The sequence below is a fragment of the Bombus pyrosoma genome, linkage group LG15, assembly GCF_014825855.1.
Source record: "Bombus pyrosoma isolate SC7728 linkage group LG15, ASM1482585v1, whole genome shotgun sequence".
Taxonomy (NCBI): Eukaryota; Metazoa; Arthropoda; class Insecta; order Hymenoptera; family Apidae; genus Bombus; species Bombus pyrosoma.
This window is the reverse complement of record NC_057784.1, coordinates 1,353,381-1,363,806: the sequence shown is the minus strand read 5'-3', so window position 1 is coordinate 1,363,806 and position 10,426 is coordinate 1,353,381. Positions and strand designations below refer to the sequence as shown.

General features: G+C 35.1%; 1 protein-coding gene across 2 annotated transcripts in view; it reads right to left on the bottom strand.

Annotated features, from left to right (window-relative positions):
* LOC122575995 overlaps positions 1-10,426 on the bottom strand; it is a 57,669-nt gene that overhangs the window by 38,128 nt on the left and 9,115 nt on the right. The window contains exon 4 of one of the 2 annotated variants that reach the window (XM_043745640.1): positions 1,400-1,515. The exons of the other annotated variant lie outside the window; for it this stretch is intronic. The gene's annotated coding sequence lies outside the window, so the exon portion shown is untranslated. Of the gene's footprint in view, positions 1-1,399; positions 1,516-10,426 lie in introns of those variants that run through there. 2 annotated transcript variants of the gene reach the window in all.

The window sequence follows — 10,426 nt, the reverse complement described above, 5'->3', positions numbered from 1 at the left end:
GTGATAGTTTGAAGATGTTGAAAAAAACTTTGAAAGAACTTTGTATATCGTACTTGTGAAATTCTATGCTTTAATAAAGTTTCAACGACGGATAGATTCAAAAAAGTATTTTTAGTGATTCAAGTTTAAATCAATAAAAGTGTAATTTTTTATTTGTTTGGGTGAATCTACGAGTACAACAGGAAGACAGATTTGCGTTAGGAGTTTATCAATCTGCCAACTACGTGATCGCGAACGATTTTCGATTTGAGTGACAGATCAAATAGATTGACGAATCATATCGACAAAAGCTATCGTAGAATTTATTTAGATTGCGTTTGAAGAAATATTACTTGTAAACCACGTTTCAACAGAACGAACTGATAAGTGCATTCATTGATACACTACCCACGGCTCATGGAATATTTATTTCGCATTTTTAAATCGAATATCACGATGATTATTCACGAAGGACAAACTAAAATTACAATTGTTCTTTATATAATAGATGAAATAAATTTTCCCGAAGAAAGAAAGAAAGAAAAATAGGAAATATAAAGTGTTCTCCATTTGATAGACATTAGATAGGTAGAACAGACATTCAATAATATGTATAATTCATTGCGAGGCAAGAACGTTATCTAGAATTACGTCACACCACATCAAAGCAGAACCAACTGCTGATGGTTGAGCCAAGCTGCTCTGCTTCTTGCATTTACGAAACTTCGTTTCGTTGTTGGAGGATAAATTCTAATTTGATATAACAAAACGGTATGTAACAAAAACGGATTGGAAGCTTGTTTGCGCCATTCTGGTCTTACTATTTATACGATTTTCCGTTTATAAACTAAAGATTTTCTTTCGTTTGTTTCACGAATTCTTCGCTCGTTTAAGTCTCAACAGTAGTTTTTAAAAATTTAACGTTAACAGTTTACGTCGTAACGAGAAACGTATTGTAAAAGAATCGTACGCGAATGTTATTACTTACATGTATATGGAAAAATAGAATATTTATTTTGTACAGTTATATCGAAAACTAAATTGTTGCTCACGGATATACAGAGCATTCTGTTTTCAGTTTCTTGGCGGTTATAGCACTGAATCATTGTAGTGCTGCTTATCTTTATACGGCAACGTTAAAAAATTTACAATTAGTTATATATATAAGTTTAACGGAGAAAATGTGTTGGTCATGAATCATAATCAATTTTTGAGATATACATGTACATTTTTACAACATACTGATATTAACGAAGTTCGGTATATAAGCAGAAGGCAATTAATAATTTCTTAATGCAAATGAAGTGTTTTTTTTTTTTACTACAACTCATGCATTTTTATCCATTACGTTTTCTCGTGTTTTCAATTATATGGTATTAAACTAAGACCTTAATTTAGTCAGATCTAGGAAAAGTCTAATTTGCTTCATAATTCTAACAATAAATCATCATACTCGAATTATATATTCTCGGGTGTGAAGAAAATCCAAAAAGATGCGATGACAGAGCTGGCATCCCCAGCGGTCCGGCACGTTGCCTGGAAGATTTATGAAAAGAAATACTCGTAAATTATAAACACGGGCTTTTTGCGAACATGATGCCAGCCGTAGCATGCGGTTGTAGGCCAGTTTGATACATGACGTGCAAACAGAGCGAACGTACGCTTGCTCGGAATCTGGCTGACGCGTTTGGTATCTATCATCGTGCAGAGGACCATAAAGCGCGAAAAAATCGTTCCAGCTGTGGAGCGGAAATTAGGACGTATCTCCATTTCAGTTTGTATCTTATCGAATGGCGTATACTTAATACGGTTACGCATCGAACGCCCAACAAGTTTTTCGCCCTTCAATTCTGCCATGCTGTCTCATAGATCAATTTATCGTTAGCTCGTGATCTTCATGCGCGTTATTTATTCATACCGTGTGTCGTGCTCCACTGTTTCTTATTCGTAGATATGATTGCTGTCATTTTGGAGAAATTTAAAATTCAAAAATTCTACAGAATGCACATAATGCGCACAAATATATATAATATATATAAACTAGACCACATATGATATTTAATGGATAAAACGATTCTCTGTTTAGTTCCCATTTGTTTAATTATGTTTATAAAGATATAAAAGTGCATAAACAATCGCAGTCTACTAATATATCGAGTCGGAAACGAGCGAATAATTTGTAACGAAAGAAAGGTTTGTGAAGAATGTTACTGAGGAGAGTCATATAATTGACAAGGAAACTCGATTAGCCAGAGAAAGTGATTCGAAATGTAAGATGGTGGCTGTACTAATTCTAAGAAAATCGGCGAGATATCAAACGTGAAAATTCAAGTAAACAATATAAAAATGTTTCTTGTAACTATGACACTGCTATCACGTTCGTGTCGTTTATATTTTCAGACAAGTTTCTTTAAACTTTCTTTCTTGTTCCTTATCCACATTTTTCACGGCATGGCGCGAACCTGGTCAAATTTCGTATACTTGGCGACCAGGTCCACGGGAGTATACTATATCAGACACCTACATCACTATACCTTTTTCCATATTTTTTCCACTTTGAATTCCACGCTCGTAACTTTCCTTAACTTTCTTCGTTTTCGTTTCCCTCGAGCGTTCTTCTTCCGTTTCCTTTTTTCTCTATCTACAGAGTGGCATTTCCACCCCAGGGAACAATAGATCTTAATGCTCGTTTATCCTGTCAATAAATGCAGTTGCAAACAGCTGTTGCAATTATTCGATAGTAATCACGTATGATATAACGATATTATGTAATTGATTAATGTGTAATTTGATATACCAGGTACAATTGACTGACACGTAATCTCCATTAGATATAATCTATTCGATAACTTCCGTAATCAAATAATGTCCATAGAAATCCAAGATTCATTGAGTTTGCTAGACAGCTTCAGAAAGATCTAAGCAATTAGACAGACTTTCGTCCTGTGCCTTGATACGAATACAACCCCAATTAACGAAGCTTATAGAAACCGAGAAAATTATGTGCACCAAGCGCCAGCTTCGCCTAAATGCTTGAATTTGCAAAGATTTGCGCAGAAACGGTATGAGGAATGCGGAGAAAACTTACATATTTTTAAGCATTTGGAATTTAAATATTCTCCATTTCAGACGTTGCTCCGTTTCTTCAGCTTTGAAATTGACGTTTGGCGGAAGTAATAAAAGTCAAATGCGTCAAAGGATCATCGAATTGAGCCGGCAGAAAGCTGCAAAGACGACTGGTCTTGTTCGATGACGTATCAATGTAGGTCCAAATCTCTACTTGTGTAGATCTGTGCTTGTGAGTTTGTTGCAAAACTCGCCTCGACGGCTGACGAATTTCGGCACGTTTCGCACACTGACGTTTAATCTTCCTTGAACGTGTTCGTGGTGTACGCCACCGAATTTACTCGCGACACCGTTTTGAGCAGCACATAGGAGACGAAATTTCTCTGTCTTACGTATGATTTTGTTTGACTTTACTGACAACCGACGGCAGAACAGCGGTCGCCGTTTTCCCATTTGACGTGATTAGAAAACGCGATCCGAGGATTCTTGCGAGAGCACGGGTTACGGCGAAAACAATCGATGCAACTTTTAAAAATCGATGGAATCCTGTTGAGATGACCGGGAAATGGCACGGAAGTTACAACTAACCCACCATTGGAAGTTTCGAAGTTTGCTCATCGTTTCCCCCGAATCTCTTGCGGTTTCGTACCTTTTTCTGACATTCTTGTTACGCGGAATTAATGAAAATTATTGGAACTGCAGGAAACATCGCGTGAGCATTGTTTAATAGCATAACAGTGTGTAAAAATTCATGCAGATAATGGGTACATAGAAAACAGCGTGTTTATTATAGTTTAGAATTTAGAAGAAGATGAATTACCGAAAAACATATTAATATTCTGTACTTTTTTTTCTACCACATTTTCTCATCTCAGACTGGACAAGTTTGAACCGTCAAAGGAATACAATCGTACAGAGACAGATCTCATTATACCACTCGTTATATCACACGCCTCCATTCTCGAATCTTCTACAGTTTGCGATTTTTCCCCAAATATTACCGTTCCTCATTACGAAACAAATTGTCACTGGAAATAAAGAGGATATTTCATCATCATCCGCCGTTATTCCACGGATCGTTATTTTTCGGAGCAGGTGTTTAGTCGCTCGATGTATCAGCCACTATAAATTTCTTCGGATAGGTATGCGCGTAAATTAACTGCTAAAGAGACATTTATGCACTTGTTGCACTAAGTCTGTAGCGTACGTGTGGCTTTTATGATTTCCACGTGTCTTTATGGTCGCCAATTCATCGCGTTAAACAAGACGAATTGCATGTGGGCGGTGTACACACGGCCGTCGATGAGACCGATTCGTTGCATAAACGTCGGCCCATGGATGACGTACGAACAATGAATATGTATCAACGCAGACTCTTCGTCCGTCGTTCGCGTCCGACTCTTCAAAACGCTTCGACACTGTTATCCTTGTATTTGATTTCCGGCGTTGGCTCGAACGAGGCGTTTCTCGAACGTTGATTGGAATAATTGATAGGTCGTGTAAACCTAGTTCCAATAGAATCGCAACATTCTTGTTACAAAATAGAAGAAGTATACAAATTTTAGAGAGAATCATGTGTAATTTTAAATATAAATCTAATCAAGCGCTACATTCTAAGTTGAACACGAGTTTAACTAATTTATGCCTCAAAAATGTGGATTATGATTTTTAATTTATAGTTCATTAAAAATAACAAGTTCTCAAGATTGGAACAGTGAATTTTTAAGAATAACAAAAGTTTTATAGAATAGTAAATTATTAAGGACAGTAAATATGTTCCTAATAAGAAGTTTCTTATGTAAAATTTCTTATGAACCAAATGAATTTGACGTATAAGGAGATTTAAAATCTGGACATGGTTCTCGCGGACCACTTGATTTTCACTTTTTATTACTTTCTTCCGTTATCTCTGAGCTTTCTCGCGTCTCCCTTTCCTACACCAGCAATCTTGTTCAAACCTGTCCCTTTTTCTTCTACATCCTTTTTAAGAACTTGCTTTCTGAAACTAGATCAACTGGTCGTAAACTGAATGAACTGGTCAGTCGACGTATATACCTGTCCGTTTGTACTCGATTTTGTTCAAAGTTTGTTATATCATTATTTGTATTTATTCATCATCGTCGTTTATTAAAATTGAGCAGCAAGTTCTCTAGTTCGTCAAAGTAATCTATTAGCTGAAAATAAATGGATAGGTGTACAAACTTTTCTATTTTTAAGAAAAGAAATTAATAATGAAATATGTGAGTATCAAACTGAAGAACTAAAAAAACTTGAAATGCAATCTTTAAATGTAATCTTAGTGAATCGTAGAATTACTGAACTTGTATATATATATCTAACAGGTTTTCTATCAGACCTTATTCCCACAAATTCTGATATAGCTATCGATTCCCTCCAATAAATCTCTCGTCCAAACATTGAACGTCTCTACGTTTAATTTACGAATCCACTAGATAGACTTATCGGCGATTCCATTATACTAAAGTAGTAAGATTGACGACTGCTTACATTAACTCTGCAGTAGAATCCTTAATTTTAATTCTGATTAATTTTAATTATGCCAGTTTTATTCTATTGAGATCGCGGTCAATCTAATTTCTTCAATCTTCCTTCTATGAATTATGAATCCTTTTAATTCGTTGCTCTTCTTCTTTGCATCTCTAACTAGAAGAGAAACGTATTAAAAATGCAGGAACTAAAACGGTGCGATTATCAGTCAATGCGCTATCGATGTCTCCACTAATGATTTCTGTAAGAAGTAATTTTTGTACTCTCACTCCCGTTAATAAATTACCTAACCAATTAATCGTTGTACACGTCAATCCCACGACGAGGGTGACTTTCGCAAATTTTTCCAACTTGATTTTAATTTTCATTGCGTAAAAACTTGACGTACACTTATTAATAATTTTTGGAGTTTAAACGCTACCGGTCGTTAAATATTTCAAATGCGGTATGGAAAACAAAATTGATCTGCTACTTTATCCTTTACAATTAGTTTCGAGAGATCGAGTTTGCGCAACGTACAACAGATATATGCATAACTACGTTCGGACGAAATTTGTTACGTAACGGAGATTACCGACATTACTGCGGATGAAGAATGTATTATTTATTGTGATTACAAACTTCGCAATTATTAAATACCCGTCTACTACAGTAACCAGCGGAACGTTGGTGAATGTAATTAAATTTATCTCTCTTTAATGATTACAGAACGTAGAATATTACGTGTAATTGAAATAACTTGTCCTGTGAGCTGCAACGTTCTTTTGTTGTTAAGCACACGAAAAAAATTACGATGTTTTGCGGAGTAATTGACGTATGTTGTTTATTAAAACATGAAAATTAGCTACATACGAAAAAGAGGAAACCGTGCGGATATGCGCACGAAAAAATTTACATGCCGAATTGCATGAAGTTCAAGTTTCAGCGTAATCATCTGAGTTTAATAACAGTAACCGTATCATTTTTGCAACTGACGATCTTTCATATTTAGTGGTCGGTCTTTAATAAAAACTCTGTTTCTAGAAATTACAGAAAAAAATTCGTGTATACCGCAATTTATGTAAATCGCTTACAAAAGTTACCACGTGTACGATATGCAATCGACATAAAAAACTTAGAATCGTAATGCAGTAAAATCGTTAATATTTGAAAAAGGAAAAGAGATATTAAACATACGTGGAAGGCGAGACTTGACGTTCGTATTAATTCTTGCATAATATCAAAATTAAAATATTAGCAGGAAGAATCTGACCGAAATATGTATGTACATATGTACCTACATAGACATAGAAGAGTAAGCGTCACTTCAATCCATTAAATACAGTCGATCAACATATTGCGTTGGTTGCACGAGGAAAGCGTCGTACAATGGTCAGCGTACGTCGTCATTGGCACGTGAGCACGATTCGTCGCATAATCGCCACGCCGTACACAACGTTTGAATATGCAAATGTACGAACGTACGCATTATACGCGTGGTTTCCTCTAAATTCAGCCGGCGAGTTCTACTGTAATTAATAATCATGACTACCGATGTATACATACAATGTATGTACGACGATCAACGAGAATGGCTACTTACAGAGATGATTCAACCAAGTTCTTCGGAATTTGGATCAAATTTATGTAATAAAATATAACAAGAAGAGAACAGGTGAGACAGACGAATGGGGGGAAAGAAACGGAGGATATTTTATCCTGAACTTGCTAGTAACCATCGTTAAGGGTTCTTAGCGAGCTCGTGCTAAGACAGGGCTGTGCAGGTTAGGTCAGAGAACGTATGTATTTGTATGAATGGGATAGTTAGGCAAGGCCTTTCGAGAATTCCCTTGGTATGAATTCCTTTAGTGGTCAGTATTACGGCATCGCCCCAGAAAATTCACCACGATGGAGAAGTAATTGCACTAATTTCTCCATATACGTAACTGCGATGTAATTTAATTCCTTCTTATAAAGGGAAGATATAAGCGTAAAAAATTAATTATGAGAATAGTTGAAATGTTGGAGAAGCTTACGAAGCTTTTATGGATGGAACATTTGTGGAATGTACATAATAGTACATAATAATAATCTTAACACATATTTTACTTTCTTTTAACATGCAACCATTTTCTCACACGAAAACTTCATTTCGTCTACTACTATCGTTAAGGAACTCTTATGTTAAAGAACGCTCGGTTTCACTTGAAACTTGAAAGGATACGTCAGGTCAAATTGTATAACAGGACTACATTGCCAAAGCGAATCGAATTATTTGAATTTAGAAGACGTGAAATCAGCTGAATTGATTAACAAGGGCAAGATGTTTCAAGCCAAGAAAATAATAGGTTCGCGAATTCAAGTTGCGTGAATCTAGGTGCTTTGAGGTAACTAACATGTCTAATCTTAACGATGTTTGAGGTTTTAATCAAGAATCTCATTTATAAAGTTTTTCAGTCACGATCAAAAGATATGGTATAATTATTTATACACTGTGACATGTGTATGTAAACATTTAAGTGATTAATTAAGCTCTGTTTTAAACACTTTAATAAAGTTTTAAAGTACCAAGCCTCGACCTTTAAACTGAACATTGCAATGGTATGTACAGATCGTAGGTTCCAAGAATATTTCCATATAATCGTCACGTACTAAATTTAATTATTTCCAAACTAATAGAATATTATTATAACATTAATTCATAATTCGTCGTGAAAGGACGTAGAGAGTATTTTTTTAGAGTGAAATATGTACTTATTTTTTTTTTCTATTCGAATAAGGTCAGTAACGATATCCACGATTACAGAAAAAGAAGATGGAAAAGCATGATTCTTTTAAAAGAGAGACTAGACTCTGAAGATTTTTCATATGTTCGTGGGGTGACAACACGCATTATGAATTCTCATGCAACTGCGGGGAATTTAATCGCTTGTAACATACACGATGTCACGTACGTTGCCGAAATCCTGATGCGTCGTTCTTCCTAGCATTTGCATTCGTTCACACGAGCACAGTTCTCTCGTTAATGAAATTTTACGGAAAAGTCTGATAACCGATACGCTTACAGGAAGATAAATTTCTTTTATTACAAAATAATCAAATTTGTCATATTTTGTTTGGTTGTGTGCTATCCATTATCCACCGCAATAAATGAAAACATAATTAGAAACATTAGTCTAAATGCATCATTATTTACGAGAAAAGTATTTAAGATCAATTTTTTCAAAACTAACACCTTCTCCTCTCCTTTCGTGTAGAATCAATGTACGCGGTTACATTGATTCCATGCCAACAACATTACAAGATAGATACACTGTGTACGTGGTAACTCCGAATGACAGTTTCAACGAATTAGACATTTTATTTGCCGATTACTGTTTCTACCAGCTTTCGGTTTTATTACGGTTACTACTAGCAATTGTAAAACATGTTTAATTGTGGAGGGGATATTTTAATTGCTATCCGTAATGTCTACCACAGTCCTTTAATTTCAGCCAATTTCAATCAGATTGAACATTTATCTGTTTTGCTTTGATTTAACAGTATTTCATGTGTTTTTGGCACTATTTGCGTATTACTCTGTTTGCCGACTGCGTATAAATAGCAACCATACTATTGCGAGTGTATTCGACTTCGGCCTTAGATACTAAATATATATCATAAATAATTATAGTTCCAAATCACATGGTTTAAAAAGATTGATAGTATACGTATCTGGTGTAATATTGTTGTATCCTGCGCGTGATTCTAACAAGGTTCAGACATGTGACATTTTTTAAGTAGACCGCGGATTTTTATGCAGATTCATATTTTTAGGAATATAATTAAGGGAGTAGAATCTTTGTAAAATGTTGTCTCACCTACTCAGTGTTACAGGAGGCACTATACCTTTGATATTTTATATATTTTTTCACATTATGCGCATACTGTGTAATCTTTCACTTTCAGATTTCCTATAAATGCATAAAAATCCGCAGTCTATCTATAAGTGATTAGGAATTATCCTTCATCGAACGCATTCACCTCGACTGTTGAACTTAAACTACGGGTCACAAGGGTCATACAGACACGTATCCTTCATAGGCTAATATCAGTGTCATGTAACAATTCTAGACTAATAATTCCGCTAGAATTAAACGATTTGTACGTGCTATTTATTATTCAATAACGTATTTTGAAGGGGAATGGCGTGTTTTTTAAATTATCAAGTATAATTTCGGCATTAGAGTGTTTAATATTTTCGACCGATTAAATTTTTCCTTTCATAGACGATATTATCTACGAAATATATTATATTTACGAATCACGGCAGTTTGATCAATTCCATAAAAAGTTCTACATTCTGCAACATTTAACCGATCATAGGAACTTAGTTGGGTGATCGGTCGTCGTCCCGTGACTTTTAAGGCAGTACGAGATTTATAGCAGAACATTTATAACTTTGCAGATTTATGCCGCTGTTTAACAAACAAAATAATAACTGTTATATTAAATATACGATCCAAAAATTGTTAAGATTACTTTTACTATAGCTTGCTATAGGATACACATTCTCTATATTAAATATACGATCCAAAAATTGTTAAGATTACTTTTACTATAGCTTGCTATAGGATACACATTCTCTATATCTTCTATATTATTCATAATCTTTACAGCCATCGTTCGATTCATCGCCTTAAAATTTACCGTTCTGTTAGGTCATCGATGGACGTGCAGGACATGCAGATAGATTTATATAAACTCTCTCAATGGTGCTAGATTAATCGCGTGGGGTTAAATCAATCCAAATGCTATGCGATACGGTTTCATCGAAATTGAACGACCATTCCACTTCAGTATAACCGGAAAGGCAAAACACTTAATGATGTCGATGCTTCAACGCTTAAGCCAT